We start from the raw sequence: 20444 nt of genomic DNA, 5'->3' as shown, positions 1-20444 counted from the left end.
AGCGTGCTGAGGCCCTGTGTGTTGCAAGTCGGTGCCATTATTCCTGACCTATAGGGTCTAAAGCCCACCCAGCAGTCTGTGCAGAGCTAGCTTTATGCTCTGGGTCAGAAGAAAGTTGAGAAGAGACAGTCAAAGGTCTGAAGGTTTAGAGGTAGACCTCAGAAAATGGGTGGGTGGGGCTTGAAAATGGGAAATTGGGGTTCCAGGCAAGAGAGAGGCCCAAATCAAAGTTGCAAGGGCTGACATAGGCCAGCTGTGTCTGAGAACCTTGGTGTTGGGAGTTTATTGGAGAGGACAGGACAGCAGATGCAGACAGTAGATGGTAATGAAGACAGGGACACAGGTTTTTTATTTTAATTGCAGCTATTTATTGTCTGTGTATCTACGTGTGTTTGTGCATGCACTCACATTTACAGTATACAAAGGTCAAAGGACAACTTACAAGAATTGGTTGTCTCCTTCTATCATGTGGATCCTGGGAATAAAATGCTGATTGTCAGGCCTGGTAGCAAGTTCCTCTATGTACTAAGCCATCCCGCTAGACTGAAGGAGAGCCGCGTCTCTGAGTGGGGATTTCAAACCCACTCTGTGGCTGACTCTGAGGGTCTTGCACTGGGCAAATGCTTCTGTGACAAGTGTTTGTACAGGCTGCTGCAGGGGGGGCGTAAAGGGTCAAATGACTTGGGGAAAAGCCTTGCATGCTTTGGCAGGCAGGTTTAAATTTTATTCCGTGGGAATGGATGAGTTTGGTAGTGGAGCAAAAGAGAGGTTTCCTACACGGGTTTGTGTTGTTGCTGGTACAAACAGTTTATATGCACCACATTCCAGTGAGAAGGGGCGGACAACTGCAGGAGTCTGTTCGCTTCTCCCACCTCGTGGGTCCCAGGGATCAAATTCAGACGGCCAGGCTTGGCTGCAAGTGCCTCTCTCCTCTGATCCACCTCATAGCCCTCTTTAGCATACATTTAATATTGAATTACTATTTGAAAAACATGATAGGGACAGAGGTCCCCTGCCAAAGACTTGATTATAAAGCTTTATCCTCATGATCCCGGAACTCCAAACTCATCAGTCTCTCTCTGTTTAACAGTCAGACCAACCACATGAAAAGGCCAAGTTTACAGACTGAGCAAACACAGATGAAGGAGAGACTGACCTGCGGGCCTGAGAGTCTGGTTTCTGGATCCCAGCTGGGTTTTAGGATTTCTTCTTTCAGATAGTTCATTGCTTATCGTAGGCACAAACATTTCTTGAGTGTTTGAGAGGCCAGGATGGTTTAGGTTGTAAAGACTGGGAAGTTCCTGGTCTGATGGAGGAAGCGATCATTAAGCCATAAAGATAAACAAAGAAGATCATAATATAAACAAAGGCTGAGCTCGAGGAGCACAGAAGGGCTCAGGCAGTCAAGCCTGGAGAGCGGCAGGGTGGATGCACAGCTACTGAACACTCTACCGTGGTCCATACAGTCCGCACTAACTCATTTGCTCCTCAGCTCACAACAGCCTGAATGGGGTTGGTTTCTTCCCACGTCCCCCTGCTTTTTCTTTACTGGGGATTAACATCTAGGAAGGTGCTCTTCCAGGAATCTTTACCCCTAGACCTCCATTTACTTACTTATTGAGATGAGGTTTCAACAGGTTGCTCAGGCTTGGCTCTGTAGTTCAAACAGGACTTGAACTTGAGACCGTCTTGCCTCAGCCTCTCACTGGCTAGGGTTATAGGCCTGCACCACAACGTTAGCTATACATTGTGTTATACTATATATATTTTGGTGTTGTTGTTGGGTGTTTGTTTCATTTTGTTTTTAAACAGGGTCTCTTGTAGCTCAGGTTGCCCTGGAACTTGTCATGATATAAACTACTTTTTTTCTATGACCATCTAGACCCATTTTCTTTTTTAAGCCCACATTTTTCTAAACACACTGTAACCTGTTTAGAGTTTTTTTTTTTTTTTTCCATTTGCCTCTGTCTTTACTGAGCATCTGCAGCATTCTCTGAGCGAGTGAGACAAATCTTAAACTGCTACGTCAGCTGCTGGCATGGCTCGGCTTAGTGCATGGCACTGGCACATGGTGCTGGCGGCTGGTTCCAGCAGGCAGGCAGTCTCCATACACCAAGCCTACCCAAGAGACCGCGGTCATCAGGAAGCTGTGTCTGATTCCATGTTCCGAACTTTTCTTTTAAGCTTTTTTAGGCCTTAAGTGAATATACATGGTCAGAAGTTGGGTACTATATGTAGTGAATCTTTTTCTGTTCCACCAGTCAGCTCACAAATGACAAGGAGATTATAATTAATATAATTATGAAAACTTAGGCTTGTTTCTAACTAGCTTTTATAACTTAGATAAACCCCTCTCTTCTAATCTACATTGTTTTACATGGCTCAGATACTTATACTCTGTACTGCCCATGCAGCTGCCTCTCCATCTGGCTGGTGACTCCACCTTTCTTTTTCCCAGCGTCCTCTGTGCCTGGAAATCCTGCCTTGCTATTGACTACTCAGCTTTTTATTAAATCAATCAGAGTGGCATATCTTCACATTGAACAAAAAGATTATTCCACAATAGTCTCTTGTAGGTCAGGTTGCCCTAGAACCTGCCATGATATAGCAAAGGAATCCCTTTAGCTCCTGGTCCTTCTGCTGGAAACACAGGCGTTCACTGCACACTGTGCTCTGAAGCTCCATATGTTTCTTTCCCTCATTTCCCCCAGAAAGGGACATTCAAGCTGTGAGCTGATGATAAGAGTAAGACTAGAAGGGGGTGAGATGCCCTGTATGTATCACCTGAAGTTTATACAAAGAGCGAGGATATTCAGCCACAAAAGGTGTGCAATATTCCACTAGGCGGTGAGATCTCACTGCTGAGGACACAGCATGCTCTCTGGCTGTAGGACACACTGAAATCCAGCTGTGGCCCTGGGAACCACAGCACGGACCCACTAGGTGAGAGGAGCCCACTGGTGCAATGGTGTCAAGTCTGCTGTGGGGTAACCAGTTGCTTTCTAATTGCATTTGAGGCCCACTCCATGGAAAGGAACTCTTGTCTGGGATTGTAAAACTGGACAAAAATGCATGGTTCAGAGGCCATAGGCTACAGGGAGGAAGCTACTGCTGTCGCTTGGTAACGGGCATGATACGCCTGTCAAATTATCTTCTAAATAACTATGCTTACACCCATAAGTTAGTGCTGCTCTCAGCTAAGCTTCTTTTTGCAATGGGCAGCTGTTAATAAGATGAATATCTGGTCACCATGCTGGACTCAGTGAGCACTGAATGCTCAGCCATAAATTGGGGGTTCCTATCACCCCCTTCTTTGGCTTAGGAAATGCTACACAGGGCATGGCAGAAAGAGCTGAAGAAGCAGAGGAAGAGGCTGACTTTCTGAACACTATCCCCAGTGTGTGGCCATGGCTACTGCATTTGTGAACTCTCAGCAAGTGTGGTTGCTGACACAGGGCAAGCACTAACTAGGGCCCATCAGCAATCCCTCATGAAGCAAGGAGAAGTCACCAAGTTCCACCCATCCTCAACAGTTAATAGGGTGAGGGAGAGACATTTTTTTTTCAGTGTGTAGCAACTGGTAAGTTGTCCATGTTCCTTCCTAAGAACAATCACTTACCCATGCCCCATCCGTAGCCCTAATGAAACTCACTGGGACACACATGCACACGCACACATCACAAAAACCGCGAGAGCAGAAGAGCAGCCGAGAAGAGGAAGAAGATCAGTGAGCATGGGAAGGGCACAGAGAAGGAGAAAGGGGGCTCGTGTGATCAAAATACATTTTATTCACATATGAAAATGCCTTAATGAAACCCATTACTAAGTAAATTGATATAAAACTTTGAGAGAGAAAAAAAATCCTCAAAATGTGTGAAGACCACTCTTGGTGAGAACAGTCCTCCGTTTGATTTCTCTTCTTTCAGTCTCAGTATGAGCAGAGGCAGCCCAGGGCTGTGGTGCACTCTGGGGGACGTGGGTTAAATGATGTGGTTATTTTCTCTGCGTGACACTTAGACCTTGGTGCCAGGATCTGCGGGTTTCATGGCAACAACTGCCAGGGCTCCTGGGACAGTCCCCAGGCATCTAGAGCCCTGCAGTCTTGGCAGCCCCTGTTCCCCAAATGGACACAGCAGCAATCGAGGCCAAGAACCCAAGCATGACCTAGCAAACAGCTGGCAGGCTATTTTTAAAATCCAATTTAAAGTCATGTATGTATAAGCCCCAGTGGATTTCCCTGGGGAATCTTATCCTCAAGTGGAAAATGCTCTACGTCAAATAAGGTAATCTCTGCTTTGATTGCCAGCAAGCCCAAGTGCAGGGCCCTATTGCCTACAGCACTGAGTGCTAATCCAGTTTAAGCACAAGGGAGGCAGAGCTGGGGAGTCAGGGTGACTGGAGGGCCTGGAGAGAAAGGTCAGGCCTACTGATATTTATCAGGTTAACACGGTTAGCATGTGTCTGGATTAGTCCGGTAAAAGAAAAGAAAACAAGGACATGAGCTGAAGCTCAGGGAAGAGAGAGTGAGGCATGGATCTGCCTGCCCTATGCCACCATGCTCTGGCAACCTTAGATTCCCTCATGTCCCTGCCCAGAAATTAAAAATACAATTAGAGGACCCCGAAGAAAGAGGAGGGAGGGAAACCGTGGTTCTGGAAGGAGTGGGCAGACAGGGCGGGAGGTAGCAGCCCAGCTCTGTACAGCCAGCTTGTCTGGCTCTGGTCACTGCCTCTTTTTGTGATCTTGCCACCCAGCTTAGGTGTCAGGCGCCAATGGGAAGATAAAGTATCTTATCCCTGGACCAGAGGCACAGTGCACCCTGCAAGGACAAGCATTTTGCTTCTCCTAAGAAACACATTTTTTTTTCATACAGTAACCCAGATTTGTCTGTGTTTTTCTTCTTTGTAAGGCCTGATGTAACAAACTGGACAGATACATCTAGAGAAGGATGTCTTCTCTTTTATCCTGCACTGGGCACTTCCCGCTGCTCCTGCCTCAGACTCGCCTAAACGGAACTAGGTGTGGCGCTATAAGCCTTTGATCTCAGCACATGAGAGGGGGAGGCAGGAGATCAGGAGTTCAAAATCCATCTGCATAGAGTTCAGAGTCAGCCTAGACTACATAAGGGCCTGTTTCACAGGACTAAAACATCAATAGCAAGCGTTAAGAGAGAGAACACAATGAGCGTGGAGTACCCAGAACCACACTGAAAAACAGAAGCCAGGAGAGGCATATGCTTGCCATTCCCGTGCTGGAGACCCAGAAATAGGCAGGTCTCTGGGGTTTAGTAGCCAGCCAGCTGACGTAGCCAGGTCCAGAGCAGTGAGAGATCCTACCTCAGAAAGGTGGACAGTGTCCTGAGCACCCATGCTGCTGTCCAACCTCCATGTGAAGTCACACATACACGCATGGGCACCTGCACTCACAAGCACACCCAAACACATGCAAACAGACACAAACAAAAACAAAAAACAAACCAGGATAAACCCAAAGGGCTCTTGGCTACGTCTACTGTGCCACAGCCCCCGCCATGCTATCTAGCCTTCCCTTCCCTTCCTTTTCCTAGTCACTGAACAGAGAGAGCAGCAGACAGAGCCACAGGGAGAGTGACAGGCTTCAAGAGTGCCGAGAAGGCTGAAGTAAGCCCTGACCCAGATTCGCTGTGATGTGTACAGTGACAGGCCCATAGTGGCTGGAAGAGGCCAGGCTCTAGAAAGGAGCTAGTTCTACTGGGTGAGGTGTAAAGACGGGAAAGGAGCCAAATCTGGGAGGCTGCTGTCTTATGGTTGACTTCATCAGGAACCTGGCGTTCAATTATTCAAACAAAGCTGAGGTGTGAAGATTACCTAGAGCTGAGGCCAGCCTGGTCTGCATAGTGAGCTCCCAGCCAGTCTGGGTTTCACAGTGAGACTCTACGTCAAAAATAAAACGAAAGCACATGCCGGGCCTGGTGCATGGTAAATGCTATAAAAACTGGCATCATGGTTGACCAGAAAGCTGCCTTCCCCACAGAATGACTGAATCAAAGCAAGCTGGTCCACATCTGGTGCAGTTTTGCTCTCATCAGCATGACAAGCACCTTCAGTTCCCCACCATCCATGGCATTGAGCAGCTTCAGACGTGTCACTACTGATGTCCTCAATAGTGTTATCAGGGTCCCCACAAAGTACTGTAAACGTCGTATCCAGGAACAAATGCAAAATTTGGCAATTATCTTACTACTCGAAAACACAGTGGTAAATTATTCTTTGATCTTGATCTTCTCATACAAATACATTCTGCTGGGCCTCTGTGAAGGCTAATGAAACAGTGCCTCCAGAAGCAACCTGCTCCATAGCTGTTCTCCATATTTTACCTCTGTAACAGGTAGATTTGGGGATTTTTTTACTATCTCTCATTACAATAGTTCTCAAAGGGAAATAGCCAAACTTTTATCATCATATATGAATGGATAAATAAACTGTGGTCTATTTATACAATGGGATGGGGAACTGGGAATTAACTATTCATGATTGCATGCAACAATACAGGTGAATCTAGCAACTATCACATTAATCTGAAAGCCAGTCAGAACTAGGCATATGAGTGTATGTTTGTACTCCCAGCACTTGGGAGGCTAAATACGATTGAGGAGTGTTTCAAGCCAGCATGAACTACATAGTGAGTTCCATAGAGATCCCATTTCAAAATAAAAAAGGGCCAGCAAGATGGCTTAGGGGGTAAAGGTGCTTGCTGCCAAGCCTGATGACCTGAATTCAGTCCATGGCATCTACACAGTAGAAGGAAAGAAGCCCCTCCTGCAAGTTGTCCTGTGACCCCCAAAGGTATACAGTACCTGCTTGTGCATGTGCGTGTATGCCCACCCACTCTTGCCCCAAAAAAATTTAAAAAGAAAAGGAAAGAAAGCATGTGTAAAGCAAGCTTACTGAAGGAGACAGTGGCATGACCTTATTAATGCCACAATAGGAAAATGCAAGATATATGTGACACCATTAAAAGAAGGACAAATCCTGGGCTCCATGATAACCTGGATCTGGCAAGTCTCCTGGAGGGTTGTTAGAGCTAGCTGGGTCCAAGCATGTAGACAGAGTAGGACTAAGCCATCTCAGGCATTCACCCTGGGGCCTCCTTAGGAGGAAGAAACTGTCCACAAAGAAAATGGAAGTGAGATGACAGCTTTAGCTGTCCTTATTTTTTATATTAACTAGGGAATAAAAGCCCTCAAAAAAATAAGCTAACAGCAGCATGGGAAATGTCAATCTCTCTCTCTCTCTCTCTCTCTCTCTCTCTCTCTCTCTCTCTCTCTTTCTCTCTCTCTGTCTGTGTGTGCGTGTGTGTTTGTGTGTTGCTCACTGAGACCAGGTAGCTTTTTTTAAAAAAAAAGTCTCACACATTTCAGGCAGGCCTCAAACTCTCCATAGTTGACAGTGGCCTTGAACTCGTGATCCTCCTGCCTGTACCTCCCACTACTGGGATTACATTCAGTAATGGCCCATGGTCAGTTTATATGGTGTCAGGGCTTTGCTCATGATAGGCAGGCACTCCTATCCTTAGCTCCTTTCTGGCTATTTTCTTGGTGGTTTTTTTTTTTTTTTTTTTTTTTTTTTGCAGTGGGTTTCACTATGTAGCCAGGGTCGGGCTGGAACTGACTGTATTGACCAGACTGGCCTTGAACTTTCAATGTGTGCCACTCTGCCCATTTGAGTGATCTTTTTCAAGAACAAGAGACAACGTTCGGAGTTAAGATCTTATTGGGCAGGTGTGGCCAAGCAGAAGAGGACTGGTTTAAGCAAAGCTTAAATAACCAGGCTCTGCATTTGCAAGAGCAGACATTGGGGACCACTCCCTTCTGGTTTTCCCCTCTGTTCCACTACCACTTCCTCATCCTCTACCCAACTGCTAACTTCAGAATCTCCCTTGAGCAGAAAGTCTTTTAATCTCCATGCTTTCCTTATACTTGCTTTCTGCTACCATCCCCCCCCTCCCCCCGAAGACAGGGTTTCTCTGTATAACAGCCCTATCTGTCCTGCAACTGGTCTAGTAGACCAGGCCTGCCTTGAACTTACAGAGATCTGCCTACCTCTGCCCCTGAGTGCTGGAATTGAAGGTGTGCGCCACCACTGCCCAGCTTACCATCTTTCCTGATGTGGTATCTTCAGCAGCAATCTGGTCCACATCAGATTCTTTCTTTTCTTTTTTTTCCATTTCCAATCCAGAATTCTGTGAGTTCCTGGTGTGCACTTATCCCTGGGAAGATCAACAAGCACCATTCACCTCAGATAAGGAACTAATGACAGTGGAACAAGTCCACTCAATAGCGTGGTGAACCAATGAGTTTAACTGGGGTTACTCACAGAAGGCTAGGTTCCCAGCAGGAGCACCACTCAAGAAAACATCTCTGTCTCCCATAACCGGTATCTGCCTATTTATTGTTAGGAAAGGAAAGGGTCTTGGGAGTCTCTCACCTCCATGATGGGAAGTTATTGGGTCCAGTCTTGTGAAAGTCCTGAATTAATGCTGGCTGCAAAGATAAAAGGACAACGGCCTTGTGGTGCTCAGAGAACAAGTGGTCCACAATAGCTCCAAATCCCACGATATGTTCAAACCTCAGTCCATCACCCCCAAGACCAAACTCACTTTCTTCTTCCCCAGCCTTTCCCAGCCTTTAACTTCACTAACCCCTTGCTTCCTTCTGGGTGCTCTCATGGGCAGCTCACCCTCCACTCAGCTACCTGCCACCTGGGAGGCCTCCTTCATTCCCTGGTTCTCATCTTCATCCAGCTGGGCACAACATTGCCTTCCTCTTTTCTGTTTGTTGTGTGTATGTATGTGCACCATGGCACACACATACAGCTCATGGGACAACCTGTGGCAGTAGGCTATTTTCTTCTGTTGTGTGAACCTATACTGCATTCATGTCACCAGGCCCTGATTCTAGTCTCTTATGCTCCCTTTCCTCCTCCTCCCACTGACCTGCTCTTCAGAACACCCAAATCTTCATGTACCGTTGCTTTCATTCACACAGCTAAAACAATCAGCTCACTCAGGAGAAGCCATCATTTCTCTAATGTAAAGTTCCTCTTCCTCTCATTTATCTCTTACGTTCCTTGGCTTCTTTCAAAAGATCCATTTTACTGATATTTATTCATTTGTGAGTGTGTGAAAATGCATGTTTGGCATGACCCCTCCGTGGGCATCAGAGGACAAATGGAGTCAGTTTTCTCCTTCCACCATGTGGCTCTTCAGGTGACCTCAGATGTTTAGGTTTAGTACCAAGCATCTCTACCTGTTGAGCTACCTCACTGACCCAAAAGATTTATTTTAAAATAGTTTTGCATATCCATAGTATATATATTTAAATATTATGAACCAAAATAACCCCTTTTTTTCAAGCTGAAGAAATGGCTCAGTGAGTAAGAACACTTGCTGTACAAGCATGAGGAACTGAATTAGATAACAACACCTATGTAAAAAGCTGGGTGTGGTTGTGCCCTCCTTAACCCCAGATTTGTGAAGGGTGGAAACAGGAGGGTCACTGGAGCTTGCCAGCCTAATTCCACATTCGGTGGCAGGACCTGTCCTGAAGGAAGAAGAGAGAGACTTACAGAGAAGGGTGCCCAACATCCTGCTAGGGCCTTCATGGGCACACCCATAGCATGTGCACACATGAACATGCTCAGAATTTCCTGCAAATATACGGGGCACAGGGCTCATACTCGCAATCCCAGCACTGGAAAGGCAGCAGTAGGAAGAGGGCCCCAAGTCCAAGTCCAGCTTGGACTACCAAGTGAGTTCCAGCCCAACCTGAGCAATAGTGTGAGACGCTGCCTCAAAAAGTAAGTTAAAAAAATTCAAACATTCAGGGCTAGAGAGATGGCTCAGTGGTTAAGAGCATTGCCTGCTCTTCCAAAGGTCCTGAGTTCAATTCCCAGCAACCACATGGTGGCTCACAACCATCTATAATGAGGTCTGGTGCCCTCTTCCGGCCTTCAGGAATACACACAGACAGAACATTGTATACATAATAAATAAATAAATAAATATTTTAAAAAATTCAAACATTCTAGAAAAGTACCAAACAACAATAGCAGAAGCAAAACTTCTCTTTTCAGGGCTGGAGAGATGGCTCAAGGATGAGTGTGTTTGCTGCTCCTGCAGAGGACCTGAGTTCAGTCCCCATCCCCACATTAGGCAGTTCACAGCCTCCTGGACTCCAGTTCCAGGCGATCTGACACCCTCTTTTTACCTCCTATAGATATCTACTTGCACACAAAGTCATACAGGCACACACACACACACACTTAATAAATAATAAAATTTTAACACAAACCCAGGCACATGATTTTGACATATTTTGCCAGCTTTTCTTTAGCGAACTCTCAGTGGCAGAATTGCTGAATCACAAATGTAAGTGCCCCAGTGTTGACAGACATTACTAAATGCCCCTACCGAAGGGGTGGCTGTGTTTACACTGGCANTACACGGCCTGCCTGTTACACTGGCAGCTCAGAGCCCAAGCCTCCCAGGTCGTAAAGCAAAGGGTAATAAAGAATTACGGGGCCCAGTAAAATGAAAATTGAAGGCAATCAGCTCTCTTCAGAGGATCACTGCTCGCAGAACATCCAGAATTGTCACCCCCTCCCCCACTGTAAGAGGGAGGGTGGGGGAGGCAGAATCTGTCCTCTTACAAGTGGCTATGCTCCCCTATTTCAAGACTCTCACCCCAACTCCCTTTGAGGAGGTCCATCAAAGGCCCAGCTAGCAACTCCAGGGCCGGCCCCTGCTCTCCGCCACGGCCACCTCCACTCTTGCCTTGGGACTGCTGGAGTAGGGTCCTTCTCTACCACAGCTGGGGAGTTCAAATGAGTTCAGCCTTCATTCTGGAAGCAGCAGCTCCTTGGCCGATGTGTCCAGTTAATTAGATGCCAGCTACCCGAGTGCCAGTCACAGAGACCAAGTGTCACACCAATGTCAGGAAGCTGTGGTTTGCTCAGTTTCAAGGGACACAGCCATGAAGGGTCATGGTTGGTTGCAAAAGGCACAGGAATGACGATAGGCACTGGGGTGTGAGTAGGTTGCTTCTTTCTTTCTTTCTTTCTTTCTTTCTTTTTTTCTTTCTTTTCTTTTCTTTTTTTTTTTTTTTTTTTTTTTTTTTGAGACAGCTTCACTACATAGACTCAACTAGCCTTGAACTCACAGAGATTTGTCTGCCTCTTCCTCTGTCTTCCTAGTGTTGGGATTAAAGGCATGTGCTGGCTATACCCAGTCAGTTTGTTTTTACTTTTAAAATTTGTATTTATTTTGTGCTGAATGAGGGGCATGTGCATGCCACAGTTCATGTATGGAGGTTGGGGGACAATTACAAGAATCCATTCTTTCCTTCCACCCTATGGGTCCTGGGAACTGAACTCAAGTCATCAGACTTGGTGGCAAGCACCTTTACCTGCTGAGCCATCTTGTTGGTTTAGTAATTTTTTTAAATGTAGTCTGGATTGTTTTTCCTAGCCATAGGAGACAGTACCTGTGGGATTTAAGTTTTGGAGTCTGCAGTCCTTTCACAGAGCCCAAGTTCCCTTTTCATAGGAAGGAGCTGCATGATGACGCAGGCAAACTTACAGGCCATTTCCTGACCCAGAAAAGGAATTAGCACGGCAAAAGAACAAGGTTGTCTCATCTCCTGCAGGCTCATCCTCTGTAGTCCAGACTAGATCTAAACGGGTCATCTGCACACTTAAACGACCTCTTCCTTTGCAAACAGGGACTTGGCAGTTATATACTTACTTTAAATCAAAACTTTGAACTGAGGGCTACTATGTCACAGTATTGACAATAAATGAGTCATTTAATGTCTTTAGTATTAGTATTTAGGTCATTAAGATGAGCAAGGAAGAAGCTTTCATTTTGCCGAGAATCATAAGTGTGTGCAGAATTTCTCAGTGACTATGACACTGCTGGAGTTCTGAGCACTTGGCTCATAAAAGGGTTGGGTTACACAGGGGCCACTCACAGGAGCACACAGCGCTTCTGCCACTTTTACTCGGGGCCAGTGATATGAAACCATCTGCCAAGTGGTCCATATCTCACAGAAACATCCACCACATTTTAGCAGACCTCTTCCAGACAGCAGAGGGGAGGGCATCCAAACTCCCAGGGAAACCTGAGCAGGTCTGATTTTCCACATCTGAACAAATCCTTTGCTCCAGTCCTTGGCCACAATTCGCTAAGCAGCAGATCCACTAGGAGTACCAAGAGGCTGCCTTTTTAGTCTCTAGGAGAGGAAGCCTACAACCACCACTGCAGAAGTCTTGCTCGTGCACAACACTGTCTGCCTGAACTCCCGCTTGCTGATAGAGGAGCACATCTCTTCCTGACAGTCAAGGTCGTATCAAGTGGCCCAGTGCCCCCAGCCCATGGTAGGGGCACTGCCAAACTACAGGCAGGAATTAAAGTGTAAGCATGCAGACCAGCACTTTTGCTTCATTGCCGCCGTGATCAGAGAATACGTAGACAAGCTTCAACCTGTGAAAGCTGTTAGTTATCAGAGTCATTGGTTTTCTTAACCCTTCAACTAGGCATGTCCAGCTGCAGCCTGATGGGAGCTGCATGCAGCTGCCTAAGACCAGGGATAGGAGGTCTGGGAGGCTGGGAAAGAACAAGCAGTCTCTGCCTACAATAGATAGCTATGAGAGCTAAGGCTGAGAGGGGTAAGTCCAGATGATAATGAAAAAAATCTCATCCTATCCCAACACTCAGGCCTATGGATCAAGTTAAAACAGCCATGGTTCTAGACAATGACAAACAGCTGGACTAAACTGCAATCAAATGGTGTCATCGCACCTGTATGAGTCACTGGGCGGTGAGAGTTAGGCTTTGGTCACAGCAGATGAAACTCAAACCAGAGCTTCTTGCCACTGCTGCCTCTTCCTATCTATCTATCTATCTATCTATCTATCTATCTATCTATCTATCTATCTATCTATCATCTTATATCTGTCTTATTATTGGTCAAAGAGCAGGATAATCTGGAGACAGACTCACAAATCACCTCCTTAGAGGTTGTGGAAGTCAAATACAATGAAAAACATGAAAGAGAAGAATATTCGTGTTTTCTTCTGGGAATGGGAGATTTTCCTCAAATTCAGAGACCACTGGTTTTTTTGTTTTGGGGTTTGTTGTTGTTGTTTGTTTTTGTTTTTTGTTTTTCAAGACAGGGTTTCTCTGTGGTTTTGGAGCCTGTCCTGGAACTAGCTCTTGTAGACCAGGCTGGTCTCCAACTCAGAGATCCGCCTTCCTCTGCCTCCCAAGTGCTGGGATTAAAGGCGTGTGCCACCACCGCTTGGCTGACACCACTGTTTTTTTGTTGCTTTGATGGTTCCTTTCTGTCATCATCAGGTAACTGTCAACTGCTGTAGTGCCAGGGACGAAGTGCCATTTAATATGCAGATGAGATTATAATGAAGCTAGCTGGTGTTATTTAAACAAAAAATGTCTCTGAGAGCTTCGTGTATTTGAACACTTGATCCCTAGCTGGTGGTGGTATTTGGAGAGGTTATAGAACCTTCAGGAGGTGCAGCCTTGCTGGAGGAAGCACCTCACTGGGATGAGCTTTGCAGGATCTATAGCATCTCCCTACTTCTGGTTTGCTCACTCTGCTTCCTGTGAGTGACAGAAATGTAATCTCTCAGCTTTTTGCTCCTGCTGCCATGTCTTCCTTGACATTACAGACATCCAACCCCTGGAGCCATAAGCTGAAATGAACTCATCCTTATGTTGCTTTTGGTCATGATATTTCTTTACAACAACAGAAAGATAACTATAACAACGGGGGGGTCACTCTGGCTGCTATCTTAGATGCAACCGGTTTTGGCAATCCCACCTGCTCAGGAACTTATAATCAACAGACATCCTCGAAGTAACAGTAGAGTTGGGTAGAAATTTGGCTATTTCACACGGGCAGCACAACGGGCTACAAGTGCACATTCTGACCAGTTGTGTGGCTTACAACTGTAATCTAGTTATACAGGAGGCTGAGGCAGGAGAATTGTAAGAGCTAGGCCAGCCTGGAAAACTTATGGACACTGACTCAAAAAAAAAAAAAAGTATCTATCTATCTATCTATCTATCTATCTATCTATCTATCGGATTAGAAAGATAGATACCAGTACTAGAATGTTTGCCTAGCTTCAAACCCAGGATTCATTCCTAGCAATAAATAAATAAATAAAAACACAAAAGAGTGGAGGGTTGAGGAGGGGTGGGAGAGAAATTGATTGATTCTGAGTTGGCTGTGATGACACAAGCCTGTAATTCTAGCACTTGGGAAGCAGTCAGGAGGCTCATATATTCACAACCAGGCTAAGCTACAAGGGAAGACCCTGTTATTATTGTCCATAATAATAATAATAATAAAGGTATATTCCGAGGCTCTAGGGGATTAGGTGAGAGCTTGAACATATGGATTTCAAGGGCACCCAGTTTTAGCTTAGAACAGCTACCAGCGGGTAAGGAACAAAATGTTTTAAAAATGTGATTTTTGAAAAAATCAAGTTCTCTATAGCTGAGGCTGGTCTCAAACAGCACCTCTTCCTCAAAGGACTGGGATTGCCTGTGAGAGACCACAACTGCCTGGCTCCCACCGCCAGTTTTTCCCTTCAGTTTTCTTGTCTATTACCTCGTACCTACCTCTCTACATCACTGTGTTGCAGGTGTTAGCGAGAAACCTCAGAAACAGAGACCAGATTGAAACCATACCTGGTGTTGCCAGGTTCTTGTCAAAGAAAGAATTCAGAGATGAAAGCAAGTAAGAGGGGGAGAGGAAGATTTCAGAGCATATTCAAGAGGAAGTACAGACTTCTCCCTACAAAATACTAGCTGGTATATTTTTCTAAAAGAAAATGAGGAACCAGGCAGGGTGGCACCCACCTGTGATCTCAATACTTGGGAGGTGGAAACAAGAGGATCAGGAATGTGAGGGCAGCCTGGGTTACATGAGAACCCTGTCTGTCTGAGCACAAAGACATACAGAGAGAAGAAGGCAGTGGGTGGGGAGGGAGGAGAGAGAGAGAAGGGAGGGAGGTGGATGGGAGGTAGAGAAGAAAGAGAGAGAGAGAGAGAGAGAGAGAGAGAGAGAGAGAGAGAGATTGAGATTATCTCTGGGTTGTGTTTAGAGGAAAAGTTACAGAATTGTTAAGAGAAAACAGCCAGGCTGGCAGCTCAAGCCTGATATCTCAGCTACTCAGGGTCAGGGCTCAAGGCCTCCCAGGGCTGCAGAGCAGGTTCAATGCTGGACTAGAATACACACACTTAAACATTTTATAAGTGGGGGAATTTATATCCCTGTTTCTGATCCTGTTAGAGCTAGCTTGCTTCTGAAGCTACCTGACTAAAAGACAGGCACCCTTCTGGAGACATCTGGTATAGATTCCTTTCTCCCTGACGTGTCCTTACACAGAAGGCTGGCAGCCTCAGGCTTTCTGGCATTTCAGCTTCAGTTACCCAGTCTGTCACCTGGTGATCCCCACATACTCACTGTTGTTCTTGCACCCTGTTCCCTTGTGATGAGCCAACAGCCGGGTTGGTTTGTTTGTTTGAAACAGTCTCTTGCAGCCCAGGCTCATCTCAAGCTCACTATGGCTGAAGGCTGGCCTGGAACTCTCGACCGTCCTGTCTACCTTCATCCCAAGTGCTGGAATGACAAGTGTGTGCTGCATGACAAGCTTTTTTGTTTTCCTTTTGGGGAGCCAGTGTGATGGCTATCCTTGATTGTCAATTCGACTACATCTGGAATGAACTAAACCCCAAGATGCTAGGTACACCCGTGAGGGATTTTCTTCTCAATTCAATCATTTGAGGTGGGAAGATCTAGCTTAAATCTGGGTCACCCCTTCTAGTGGTGGCCAGTATAGTGGCAGCACATGGAAAAAGGAAGCTCTTGCTCCTTGACTGCAGGGCCACATCTCCTGGTGGCAGCCCATATAAGGGACACGGAAGAAGGAAGCTCTTGCTCCTCGCCTGCTTGCCCTCACTAGTCCATCCCTTCCGCTGGCTTTAGAGACTACTTCTTTGGGATTCCGACACATACTGAACGCCAGCTGAGACATCCAGCCTCATGGACCAAACAACTACTGGATTCTTGAACTTTCCCTCAGCAGACAGCCATGGCTGCAATCATTGGACCACAGCCTGTAAGCCACTAATAAATTTCATGTGTGTGTGTGTGTGTATGTATGTGTATATATGTGTATACACACACACTGTTTGGATTCTCCAGCTTAGGTGGGGGTGTTCCAGACCCCTGCTCTCAGCACACCACACAACAGCTCTCTGGAGCCAACTCATTCCAGACTCCACCCCTGAGAAAGCCCTCCATCAGCAATTCCAACTCCCCAGCCGCCTGGGACCACACCTATCATCTATCTAAGACCTTATCAGCCTTCCTGCTAGCCACCCAGGAGTGCTCTGCTTTGCACTGCCCTATTTATTAATTTGGTTTGATTTGGTTTATTGCATTGGTGGAGGAACCCAGCAACCAGGGATCCAATAATTATCATATATATTCATTCTATCTGTTCTTTTCTCTATAGAACCCTAATCTGTTCTTGTTCTGTAGCACTGGTTAGCCTTGAACCTGAAGCAATCTTCCTGCTTCAGCCCTGGAGTGCTGGGATTACAGTGCCCAGCTCGACACGTACATGTGCCAGGTAAATGTCTTCTCTCACTTTCCAGAACTCTCTCCCAGAAGCTCTGATGTGATGGAGGTGGGTCTTGTATCTTATCTGTTGCTTTCATTGGTTAATAATAAAGAAACTGCCTCGGCCCTCATAGGACAGAAAATTAGGTAGGCGGAGTAGACAGAAGAGAATGCTGGGAAAAAGAAGCTGAGTCAGAGAGTCGCCATGATTCTCCCGCTCCAGACAGACGCAGGTTAAGATCCTCCCTGGTAAGCCAGCTTGTGGGCTACACAGAATATTAGAAATGGGTTAGAACAATATGTAAGAGCTAGCCAATAAGAGGCTACAGATAACGGGCCAGGCAGTGTTTAATACAGTTTCCGTGTAATTATTTCGGGCATAAGCTAGCCATGCGGGCAGCCGGGTGCCGGGGACGCAGCCCCTCCGCTCCTAATTCAACACTGATGTGACTCATAAGACCTGGGTTGTTCTTTTTGCCGAATGGGTAACAAACACCAGTTTCCAGCCCTGTCTTTGAAAGCTTCCATCAGTTTCCCTGATACATTAAGATTCTCTGGGTTGAGAAATATGGAGCCTTCGGGCAGTGATTCAAATTTTCCCTCTGTGCTTTATAACAATTCAAATTCAACACATCTCATTAGTGCTAAATATGACTTTAAAAAATAACTTCTGCTTTATTTTGCCCTCAGGGCACTAATTATGAAATCAGAAATCTCATCCTCCCTCCAGAACAGGATGGCCATGTGCCTCTCTGTTAGCTAAGGGCTCTCCATTTTATTAATTGTAAAGCTGGTCCCAAAGCCAAGGCAGGCCCCTTTCCATCGGTCTGGTTGGGTCTCCAAGGTTCATGTCCCTACTTGGTGTTCCTTTCCCCCTTTAGACACTCTCCAGCATCCTGTGAGCTGCATTCAGAGCAAGGCCTCAGCAAACAGACACCTTATTACCATGGAGGTTATGCACCAAACTGGGAACTGGAGCCATCCATCAACTAATCATCAAGTCTGCAATTTCAAAGAGCACTTAGCAGCACGAGTAAAGACTGAACCCTGTGAGAAATCTTCGGAGGTGAATGAAGGCTTCATCTAGGAAGTAGAAGCGGAGCTGGGAGGCACGGAAAGGGGGTGCCAGGCACCACCATTTTTAAGAGTCTGGAGTAGGAAGAGAACCAGGACTGTCTCCATGTCAGTACCTGCGAATCTTAACAGTTGTTCTCATAAATATTTACAGAAGAAAGGAACGGACAACGTGAATAACATAAGATGAAAATGTGTCCTTGTTCTGATGCATCAGTTGACGACTTGAACTGTTAGCAAAAGAGATTATTCACAGTAGGAGACGATGGAGGGGAATGCTGTACAGGATGAGGTTTGAAGTAGTAGAGGCAGCATCCCGCTCCATCTTTAAAGAGAGTATGCTCGGCGTTAGCCAAGCATGGTGGAACACACCTGAAGTTTTCTCTCTCGAGAAAACTTCTTGAGGCAGGGCAGGCTTGTCATGAATTCTAGGCCAGTCTGGGCTACACAGTGAGTTCCAGGCCAACACAGGCTGCAGAGTGAGACCCTGTCTCAAAAAACAAAACAGAATATGTAGAGAATGTCAGCTTTTGTCCCACCAACAAGTAGACACCTGTAAAAGATCATTCACTGCTTTTGCAGTACCTGTTAGAGGCCGGGCAGTGGTGGCACACACTTTTAATCCCAGCACTCGGGAGGGTGGGCAGGCAGATCTCTATGAGTTCAAGGCCAGCCTGGTCTACAAAGTTCCAGGGCAGTTACACAGAGAAACCCTGTTTCAAAACACAAAAATTCTTGTTATATGTTAGACACTGTGCTAAAAATTTCCTACTGTTAACCCAACTTTCCAGGCTAAAGATGAGGTGTAGAGGTTGCTTATTCTGTAAGAATGACCAAAGCCATAGCTGGAAGGCCCCTATGTTGACCTATGAGCAAGATGGAGTTAATAGTGTACAACTGAGTCTAATCCTCTTGGCAGGATGAGCCAGGTGTAGAGCCGGGCGCAAAGGAGGATCAGAATGCAATGAGCTAATCTCTGAATGCAATCCCCTTCCTCTGCCTCCCTATTAATGAACTTTTTAATTATCTTCTGGCTTCCATATAGATTATTTCTGCCAGAAGATAATGCACTGACCAGTCTACCTAGGCATCTTGGACTAGCTGGCAATTTTATTACTCATTGTGAGGTGAGTTATTCTTCATGGCTGAACCCTCTCTTTAGTCCCTAAAGCAAGTAAAAATTATGAAAGTCTTTCCCATGAGAAGCTAGTTTGAAAAATAAAACAACAAATAAGAACCAACTATTGTCTCTTTTGTGACTTGTCAGGCTGCTCACAGGGATGTGCTCCTGGACGTGGAGATGAGCTTGTTTCCCTAGCTTCTTTGTTGAGGCTCCTAGCACAGCCCAAGAGCTCCCTTTGTTTCCCACGGTGCCTTTCTCAAACTCCCACCTTTCCACTGGCACACACCCTACAGGGAAAGGCTCCTTGCTATTCACAATGTACCTAATTTTCTGAGCCGCCAGCAGCTGGAGGCTGTTGTTCAGCTTCACAGTATCAAGAGCATCCTTATGATAGGAGCAGGCTGTTCCCTAACATTCTAAAAAGCCGTGTTCTTCACAAATGATAGATCTCACAGCCACCATTACAGCTCCAGGCTTGCCCTAAGGCTGGTCCAGCAGAGTGTGACACTGGTCTCACAGTGGCTCTCTGCCTGCAGTCAGCTCCCGACTCCACTCTTTGTTGGCGTATGTTTTATTTCACTGTTTCGTTTTCATTCCTTTCATGGGAAAAACTGAGACAACTGCAAAGGTTTGAAAGGGAAAGTGTTCTGAAATCGAGGCCATTTGACCTTGACAAGAGACTGAAAGCATATTTGAAGGCTTGGATAGCGCCCTCCCCAACACACACACACACACACACACACACACACACACACACACACACACTCCTTCCATATTCTCCCGAAAAAGATTGATTCAACATTCATTTTTCCCTCAGAAGCATGGAAAACCAAGCCGAGCAAGGTCAGACTTAGGACACAAGAGGCTCTAGACTCCAAGGGTCCCACGAAGCAAGGCGAGGGGGGAGGGGAAGCTGGCAAGTGGCAATTGTTTAAAAAACAATACAGCATTCCCGTTAGTCGGCTTTATAGCCATTTCACCAGAGCGGTAAGTTATTCGAGAAATGACTAACAGCTGGGCCGGAGCCCCTCGGAATCTCTCGTCCCCCGCAAGGAACCGCGTAGGATGATGAAGGGCCGTGCACAGCCGCCTCCCAGGCCAGCCAACATGGCCACCTTCACATGGCGGAGAGCCACGCGGCGCCGGTGCACGAGGTGGGGAACGGCGCGGGTGGCGTGAGAGACCCTCGGCTAGAGTCACAGCACAAAACAGCCGCCATTCCCGCAGCCGCCGCTGGGGGGCGCGCGCACCGGCCTACCTCCGCGGGCAACGGTCGGAAGGGATGTACCATGTCCCCGCAGAGGGGAGACCGTCTTTCCTCCGGCGTGCAAGCCGGGAGGGACTAAAAGCCCGGCCTGCTCAGGGACTCACATCACCATTTACCTCACGCCGCTAAGAGGACGAACTCCTGGCAGGAGGCGCCGTTGACTCCGCTCTCCCCCCCGTCGGCAGAATGGCCTCGCCCGCGCCCAGCGGGGCGCCCCATCCCGCCAACCCCTCCCCTCCGCCCGCCGGTGGCGCATTGGCGCGCGACGCCGAGGGGCGGGGCCTGAGCCG

At 46.7% G+C, this 20444-nt stretch overlaps 1 long non-coding RNA gene across 1 annotated transcript; it reads right to left on the bottom strand.

The window, feature by feature from the left end:
• Nucleotides 1-392: 392 nt before the first annotated feature.
• LOC126495262 (uncharacterized) lies at nucleotides 393-20371 on the bottom strand. The gene is made up of 4 exons (XR_007590123.1): nucleotides 20271-20371; nucleotides 8466-8521; nucleotides 8134-8247; nucleotides 393-1306 (listed from the first exon to the last, which is right to left on the bottom strand). It is a non-coding gene; the product is annotated as an uncharacterized lncRNA (long non-coding RNA).
• Between the last annotated feature and the right edge of the window lie 73 nt (nucleotides 20372-20444).

The sequence above is a fragment of the Alexandromys fortis genome, unplaced genomic scaffold (genome assembly GCF_014885135.2).
Source record: "Alexandromys fortis isolate MF-2015 unplaced genomic scaffold, M_Fortis_MF-2015_v1.1 scaffold_397, whole genome shotgun sequence".
NCBI classification, from domain to species: domain Eukaryota; kingdom Metazoa; phylum Chordata; class Mammalia; order Rodentia; family Cricetidae; genus Alexandromys; species Alexandromys fortis.
The sequence above is the reverse complement of the archived record's forward strand: the minus strand, read 5'-3'. Positions and strand labels throughout refer to the sequence as shown.